Source organism: Ranitomeya imitator, chromosome 2 (assembly GCF_032444005.1).
Source record: "Ranitomeya imitator isolate aRanImi1 chromosome 2, aRanImi1.pri, whole genome shotgun sequence".
Taxonomy (NCBI): Eukaryota; Metazoa; Chordata; class Amphibia; order Anura; family Dendrobatidae; genus Ranitomeya; species Ranitomeya imitator.
This window is the reverse complement of record NC_091283.1, coordinates 189,774,627-189,783,828: the sequence shown is the minus strand read 5'-3', so window position 1 is coordinate 189,783,828 and position 9,202 is coordinate 189,774,627. Positions and strand designations below refer to the sequence as shown.

At 44.0% G+C, this 9,202-nt stretch overlaps 1 protein-coding gene across 4 annotated transcripts in view; it reads left to right on the top strand.

Moving 5' to 3' along the window:
- The first annotated feature begins 2,152 nt into the window (after nucleotides 1–2,152).
- Nucleotides 2,153–9,202, top strand: part of FLNA (filamin A) — a 144,247-nt gene continuing 137,197 nt past the window's right edge. For 3 of the 4 annotated variants that reach the window (XM_069748390.1, XM_069748389.1, XM_069748387.1), the window contains exon 1: nucleotides 2,153–2,319. The gene's annotated coding sequence lies outside the window, so the exon portion shown is untranslated. The remainder of the gene's footprint in view (nucleotides 2,320–9,202) is intronic. The other variant, XM_069748388.1, reaches the window with a different exon arrangement.

Below are 9,202 nucleotides of genomic sequence, written 5' to 3'. Positions count from 1 at the left end.
GCACCCGTAGCATACATAGCGCTCGTTCCTATGATATTCTATGGGGCTGTTCACACGTCCGATTTTCTTGTGCGAGCATTATCCGTGCACCCGTAGCATACATAGCGCTCGTTCCTATGATATTCTATGGGGCTGTTCACACGTCCGATTTTCTTGTGCGAGTATTATCCGTGCACCCGTAGCATACATAGCGCTCGTTCCTATGATATTCTATGGGGCTGTTCACATGTCCAATTTTTTACCTCAAACAGGTGGAACATTTTGGAGACATGTCGGGTTGAGTGTTGGATCAAAATAGACAATTCCAGTCTATGAAATAAATTCAGACCGCAGTCGGATGACACCTTAGGGTGGTCCAAGTTTCACGGACTGACAGAATGAAGACGCTGGTGAAACATTTTTTTTCTTCTCTCCACTTAGGAGAAAAACTGATGACAATCGGGCCACAGTCTGATCAGCATAATCTGTTTTTCTCGTACGTGGAAAATACTGAAGTCTTAACGAGCCCTTACATGTAATATATAAAATGTTTATTAATTAAAAAATTGAAAACTGAATTAAACCTTTTTAAGAAGTAATATAGATCTGTGATATGTGAGACCTGAATCTGTCGATGCTGAAGAGGGTTATAGTTAGTAATTAGAACGGAATGCTTCAGGATAACACATCCTATATTATTACCATATAAATAATAGGGGAGATTCGTCACTATTGATACATTTATGGCACTTTGTTAAAGCGATACGCTACATATCCCCCCAAGTTTTTGTTTTCCAACACAAACAGTAGTGTAAGAAAAAGGAATAGTAATTAAAAATGTACTCCAGGTAGAAAAAAAACAACAACTAAAAAGTAATCAGCAAGCACTGATCGGTCTGCTGTAGGCACAAACTGCTATTGTCACCTCTAAGGCTAGTTTCACATTTGCATTTAAAAACGCAAACGCAGGTGGTGAAAAAAACGCATGTAAACGCGTGCAAACACTGCGTTTTTTTAGACGCATGCATTTTTGCATGTGGTAAAACGCGGCGTTTTGACGCGTTTACATGCGTTTTTTCCTGCGTTTGCGTTTTTGAAACGCATGATGAGAAGTGTGTGACAGCTGCCAATCATCAAAAGCAACTAGAAAACCCACTATAAACAGAAATAGCTAGGGTTAGGGTTAGGATCCCTAGGGTTAGGGTTAGGATCCCGAGGGTTAGAGTTAGGGTTAGGATCCCTAGGGTTAGGGTTAGGATCCTTAGGGTTAGGGTTAGGATCCCTAGGGTTAGGGTTAGGATCCCTAGGGTTAGGGGTAGGTTTAGGGTTAGGATCCCTAGGGTTAGGCTTAGGATCCCTAGGGTTAGGGTTAGGATACCTAGGGTTAGGGTTAGGATCCCTAGGGTTAGGATTAGGATCCCTAGGGTTAGGGTTAGGCTTAGGATCCCTAGGGTTAGGATCCCTAGGGTTAGGATCCCTAGGGTTAGGGTTAGGATCCCTAGGGTTAGGATCCCTAGGGTTAGAGTTAGGGTTTGGATCCCTTTATCAGCTTTATGGTGGGGGGTGGCTTATCAGTGTGTATTCTTGTTTTTTTCTATTGAAACGCATGCGTTTAAAAACGCAAGCAAATGCATGTGCTTAAAAGCGCATGCATTTACATAGTCAGCAATACGTTTTTTTGCCGCAAAAAAACACATATTTTTTTTGCGGCAAAAAAACGCCTCTAGAAATTACTACATGTTGCATTTCCGCAACAAAACGCAAGCATAGAAACGACGCATGCGTCGTCAAAACGCGGCAAAACGCATGCCAAAAAAACGCAAATGTGAAACCAGCCTAAGTAGGAGTATCTCCTCAACATGGTCACTATCCCAGGAGATCAGTCAGGGCATGGACCTGCTGCCCTGGCATTGACACTGGGTACACAGCTGCATTTTGGAGAAGCCACTTAGCACCCAATACTATATGCCCACTCCTCTTCAAGGGGTTAAATTCCTTAGGAGCAGGCATCCCATTTTTTTGCCTTGAGGCTGTGCAGAAATTCAGGCTTCTGAGAAAATGAAGGCTGACCTCATCCCAAAGCTCGGGGAGGCGGGGTTCTCTCCTAAACTGCAGGCTGCCATAAACTCCCCCCTCTTCTTCACTTTGCTATTTTACCAATTAAGGCTTTCTCAATCTCGGAGGGAGAGAGAGAGAGGAGACATCAAGGGGGTGTAATTCAATTGACAGGGGAGCTGTGAGAGGCATTATCCCCTGTACTGAGAGGAGCACACAGGGCAGCGCAGACGGAGCAGCCCGACCCCTCCGCCTCATCTAGTTTGGAAGTTGCAGAAAGGAAAGGTAAGAGAATTGTCCCGGACCCTGTGTCATGCCTGGTGCCATCACTTCAGCCCACAGCAGACTCCTTGCTTGGCAGTTCTTATACCCAGCCTTCAGTGACAGGTGTGGGCTGTGAGATGCACTTTTGCCCAGCAATCCTTATGAAGGTGCGTTTTGACGCAGCGTCTTCTGTGCGCACGGAGGGGTCCCAGCTGTCACACTGCATTGGAAGCTACATACAAACCCAGAACTTGATCCCTGGCAGAAATGATCTGTTGAGTCTGACAACTAATGACTGATTTGGGTCACAGAGTGTCATTACAGAAAAAATGGTCATATGACCCTCAGTAAGGTAATAAGAATAAGCTACTACTCAGATAAAGTACAATAAAAAATGTCTATGGATAATCGCTGTGTGTCAATGAGCAAAATGAGTGTTTCTAACAACAGATTTGTAGAATCTTCCACGGTGATCCCACCATTTGCGCCCTGAAGACCCCCATAATGACCTATAAGGTACATTTGGTACTCTTGAAATATGTATTGTGAATGCAGACAACCTACAAATGTCCAGATGATGAATTGGGCAGTTGTTGGGTCACCTTGTCACTTGTAAGCCCACCTTCTATTGGCAGGGACAAGCTCTTCATTAAGTTTAGCAGTGGAGACCCTTATGCACCTATGACATCCATAATAGGTAATCCAGGGAGACCTAAACACTTCACTGCTTGGCTGGATTTCTTCTCTTTGACAAGTTTGGAAAGTTAACAGATTTAATGGTGTCGGTAATTGTACTCCAGTTCTGGAAGATCAGATCGGTGGGTTTCCCAATAGTGAGCACACCCACAGCCCTATAAAAAAAGAGACTAGTATGCACAAATAGATAGATAGATAGATAGATTATAACAGACCAGTTTCTTGTGGTCACTCCCTTAGCTCATAATATACTGGAGACTACTCCTACTCCTAAGCAATGAAAGGCTACCCGTGAGTCTCACAGATAGGTGAAAACCCAAAAGGTACCCGCAGAAATCTGGAACTGCCTTTCTTTCAAAGCCTTTAAAGTCTTAGAAGAAATCACATGTAGCTGGTGTATATCCCATAAAAAGGAGGCATTCATGCATTTGTAGTTCCCCATTCGCCATAGACATGTATGGAAGATGCCTCTGATTTAGGGTGTGGAGTTACATGTTTGATCACAGGCTTTGTGATGTAATGCCGTGTATTTTACTATAGAATACACAAATGGATTGTATCGGTGGGAACTTTATTAACATTACACAAAAAGGGTCCTCCGTGAGAATTGTCGGAGTGGCTATTGGTCGTTACCAAATGGCTGACGCTTAAACTTTTTGTTCATTTTGAGATTAAAACTATCACGTCAAGTTTATTCCAGTGAGAAAAGAGAACAGGGAGTGGCATATGTGCTGCCACAGTTTCAGAAAAGGAAAAAAAAAAAAAAGGTGCGTTTGCATCTGTTTTTAAATCCTAGATAAGCATTTATTTATTTTCCTTGAATTACATGGCGCCAACATATTCAATAGTTTATATACAATCTAGGGCTAGTGTCATAGGAAAATAGTTTGTGTTTGTATTGTGGGATGAAATCAACACAAATACAAGGAAACATACAAACCCCGGGCAGATGTTGTCCTGATTGGTTACAAGCTCCAGGACCCCTGAGCTGCAAGACACCAGGGATGACTGGCAGGCATTGAAGATGACAACTATATGTTTCTATTAACATTCCAATGTCATCATCCACTGAATCAGAAAGAAGTCCACACGTTACAGTACATGGAGTAGATGAGCAGACAAGCAGGTCTTTATACTGCAAGACAAAGCAAACATGTTAATCCTGACTTGTCTTCTGTGACCTTTAAATCAAACACTTAAAAACTTCATATACGTATTCACAGGTTCATGTCGGACTCTTCCCATAAGTCTCATTCCAATTATTTTTTATGGCAAAGGAGCAAACCACTCAACGTCAGGGTATCTACCATATGTACTGAAGGTCTTCTTTGCACAACCAGCTAATGTTGAAGGGTATTGTTGCAGGATGGGAGGATTGAAGCCACATTCTTGTATCAGAAAAGGAAGCGCATGTAAAAGGCAATGTTTATTTTACTGGGTTATTGTGTAATCCTAGTGTTCAGTATAACTTTGTCATGACATCATGAGGAAAAGACTTACAAGCTGCAGAAGGGTTTAGCTGCTGGTCCTCCTCTCATCTTCTTGTATGGTTAAAAGTGCTTGTAAAAAATGTATCTTATTAGAAATCCTCTCCATTCTCAGGAGTGATGGGGCTTTTTTATTGTTGCAGTTTATCTTCCACCTATGCAGTCCACATAGACTGCACAGGTGCAAGGTAACATATCAGAACTAGCCTGTCTCATAGGTAAGGAGTGCAGCACTTACAAGCGCTTTACTTTACAATAAAGTGTGAAATGGCTACTCTGATAATGGCCGATTTGCTGCATAGGCAAAGCAGAGGTTCTTACGATGCTGCCGAGGCAAAGCTGAGGCTCTTCCGATGGCACCGAGACAAAGCTGAGGCTCTTCCGATGGCACCGAGACAAAGCTGAGGCTCTTCCGATGGCACCGAGACAAAGCTGAGGCTCTTCCGATGGCACCGAGACAAAGCTGAGGCTCTTCTGATGGCTCTGAGGCAAAGCTTAGGCTCTTCCAAAACCGCTGAGGCTCTTCCGATGGTGCCGCAGAGGCAAAGCGCAAGCTCCTCCGATGCTGCAGAGGCAAAGCGCAGGCTCCGCAGAGTCAAAGCGCAGGCTCCTCCGATGCCGCAGAGGCAAAGCGCAGGCTCCTCCGATGCCGCAGAGGCAAAGCGCAGGCTCCTCCGATGCCGCAGAGGCAAAGCGCAGGCTCCTCCGATGCCGCAGAGGCAAAACGCAGGCTCCGCCGATGACGCAGAGGCAAAAAGCAGGCTCCCCCGATGCCGCAGAGCCAAAGCGCAGGCTCTTCCGATGCCGCAGAGGCAAAGCCCTGGCTCATCCGATGCAGCAGAGGCAAAGCGCAGGCTGATCCGATGCCGCAGAGGCAAAGCGCAGGCTGATCCGATGCCGCAGAGGCAAAGCGCAGGCTGATCCGATGCCGCAGAGCCAAAGCGCAGGCTCCCCTGATGCCGCAGAGCCAAAGTGCAGGCTCCTCCGATGCCGCAGAGGCAAAGCGCACGCTCCTCCGATGCCGCAGAGATAAAGCGCAGGATCCTCCGATGCAGCAAAGACAAAACGCAGGCTCCTCCCATGCTGCAGAGGCAAAGCTGAGACTCCTCCGGTGCTCCAGAGGCAAAGCTGAGGCTCCTGCAATGCTTCAGAGGCAAAGCTGAGGCTCCTGCAATGCTTCAGAGGCAAAGCTGAGGCTCCTGCAATGCTCCAGAGGCAAAGCTGAGGCTCCTGCGATGCTCCAGAGGCAATGCTGAGGTACCTGCGATGCTGCTGAGGCTCCTCCAGTGCTGCAGAGGCAAAGCTTCCTCTGTTTGCAGCAACGTAGACTGCTCAGTTTGAACCTGTGGCTCAGGTGAAGAAACCATCAATCAGGAGCACACCGCCCCCTGCGTGCAAGGAAACAGGTTAGTGATACGCTCCGGAAGATAGAAGATGAGAAAACAATTTGAAGATACATTTTGTCTCTTGTCTTCTTCATACATGATGAATTATTATTATTATTATTTATTGTTATAGCGCCATTTATTCCATGGCGCTTTACATGTGAGGAGGGGTATACATAATAAAAACAAGTACAATAATCTTAAACAATACAAGTCATAACTGGTACAGGAGGAATGAGGACACTGCCCGCGAAAGCTCACAATCTACAAGGGATGGGTGAGGATACAGTAGGTGAGGGTAGAGATGGTCATGCAGCGGTTTGGTCGATCGGTGGTTACTGCAGGTTGTAGGCTTGTCTGAAGAGGTGGGTCTTCAGGTTCTTTTTGAAGGTTTCGATGGTAGGCGAGAGTCTGATGTGTTGTGGTAGAGGGTTCCAGAGTAGGGGTGATACGCGAGAGAAATCTTGTATACGATTGTGGGAAGAGGAGATAAGAGGGGAGTAGAGAAGGAGATCTTGTGAGGATCGGAGGTTGCTGGTAGGTAAGTACCGGGAGACGAGGTCACAGATGTATGGAGGAGACAGGTTGTGGATGGCTTTGTACGTCATGGTTAGGGATGAATAAGATATTTAATACAATAACGTATTAAGTTATATACTTGTATTAATATATACTGTATATTCTTGGACAATCAATCTCTTCTCAGTTTGATGTATTAAAATCTGTCAGGAATTTTAGTCTTAGGCAACTTTTGTATCTTATTTTAAATGATGTCCACCCTTGATAACTATGATTATATTATAGGAATCATATCACTATTCAGTTCTGATGTCATATCCAAAGTGACCGTCCTCGTCAAGGATGACCCAACAACAAGAATAAATACCCTCATACACATTAAAAGTCAGCCAATGTTAACATGATCAGCCGATCATGTTATGTGTAAGAGGGCCTCCTGACTGTCCCCAGCAGATAATGCCGTGACACATGAGGATCGGCGGTTGGAATTTAGGCGTCCAATCCTTTAGTTCAGCAGGAAAATAAGTCACTACCAGGTGATTCTGGTTGAACTGAGCATTCCTGTACATGGGAAAGTTGGCAGAAGAGATAGCTGGCTAAACAATGGTTATAGCCAGGGCTGCGGGGTCGGTAAGCTAAACCTGCGACTCTTCAATTTCCACGACACCGACTGCACCAAAATGCGCTCCAACTCCACAGCCCTGGTTATAGCCATCTTATGTGTTTGGCCAGCTTAAAAATCTCTCTATAAGCAGCACTTGATATATTTTATGCAACAATAAATCTTTTACATAACCTGCATATTTTAAGACTATTTCCTCTCTTCCCCAATTTTTGGGGAAATACAACTTTTTATGTTCATGTCGGTTGAGTGGGTACGATCTCCCTATTGGTGTAAGAAATATGTGCCTTTCCCTGCTACTCCACATGGCCACTGATGCTTCATCACTGGGAAACGGTAGCTGTATCCCCCTTCATTTTTAATTTCTAGTTACTATTTTGCTCAACTGTTTTTTTGTGATTGAGAATTTAAAAAAAAAAGTGTACTACAGGCTTTTTTTTTTTTTTTTTAATCTAAGGACGTTTTAAAACAATTGTTTGGTAAAAGTTCTGTACTTCTTGTATCAGTTACACCCCATGTGCTTTACATATGGGTGAACGTTTGCCATCACTTGCTTCTAATATTGTTTCTTGCAATATCACATACCACAGTCAACATTTCATGCATTCTTTCCAATAGAGAGCGGATGACATGGCTGATGCATTACTTATGCTAGTCGTTTGTTCTGTACATTAGAGATCATGATTTCACTGTTGGGGTGCCTGAGGTATGTAAAGGATAAGACACAAACAAATCATTAAACCCTAAGCCAGCCCTAATCCCACCAACACAAAAGCATAAGGGAATCTACTGTGAATGTAATTGTGTAGCTTTTACTCTAACTATAATAACTTGACCTGAAACCAATATCTTGTTTTTTTCAGTTACGATATCACTTAATATACATCGCTAAAAAGTCTAATCTAATCATTCTTCATTCAAATGGAATCCGTCAGCAGGTTCTTGCTATCTTATTTGAGAGCCGCATGATTTAGAGGCTAAGACCCTGATTCCAGCGATGTGTCACTTACTGGGCTGCTATTCGTAGTTTAAATAAAATCAGTGTTTTATTAGCAGGAGATTATCACTGGAGGACTAGGCGTCTCATGCCATGTAGTCCTCCTGCTCTGTATAGCCCCTCCCCTTCCACTGATTGGTAACTTGCTGACATCGTACACAGGAAGCTGCCAATCAGTGGTGTGGGCGGGGTTATACACAGCTCCGCATTCTCAGCACTGTTAGATCTACAAGCAGAGAAAAGAGTGATTTTGTCAAAACTGCACAGAGCACCCCAGTAAGTTATTCCTCTTTGGAATCAGGGTCTCCACCCCTAAAATCTGGTGATAGATTCTCTTTAATGGACTTTAACTTTCTGTAGCTGATTGTAGAAAATAAGTGACGATAAGGTGATGATTTACATCGTCATTGTGTTTTGCAAAACTTTTACTAATGTGGTGTTCTCTAACCTACACACACATAAATCATGGGAACCTCAAGTTCCATGGTGATGTTTCTCTTGGTCATAGCGAACCCAGGTCTCCGATGCTGCTGTAAAACAGTGCAAACCACTGATCCACCATGTTTCCTGCCTATAAAGCCCCCTATATTGAAAAAGCATAAGCGTCCAAGCTTTAAATAGCTGGATCTCTGGCTGCAATGAGAACATTTTGGCGGTCTTGTTCCCTTTGAGTTTCCTCCCCTGAATTCCATGTTCGAGCTGCACCCTGCCCTGACCTCTTCTGGGTTCTGTCAGTGTGATGAGGTCAGCGTTTTCCTGAAGGAAATGTTGTGGTGCTCTAATAATATTCGACAATTAAGTTGAGGTCTCTGTATCGGGCACACCACATGAGGCTGTGTCTTACAAAGCTTTCATTCCATTTTCTTTGTTGTTTAGAAGGGAAATCTGCTTTATCAGGGTGAAGAAAAAAAGTCTCTAATTATAATTTTGTTACAACGTTATATGAAAAAAGCAAAATTCAGACTGAAAACAAAAAATGTCAGCCTTGTAAGCGGTTTACAAGCAGGGACTCGTACACAAACTGATGCAAAGTCTTTCATTTTTGCATCGAAAAGGGGTTTAAAGCGCCAACCGGCATGACTGTGCGATTCAGCTATCTCAACCAGTGGCCTACCTAAGGCTCACAACCCCTAGTTGTGATTAAAAAAGGGCAGATGGTTGGGGACCTCTGCCATAGATTCAGAAATGTGAAGGGGTT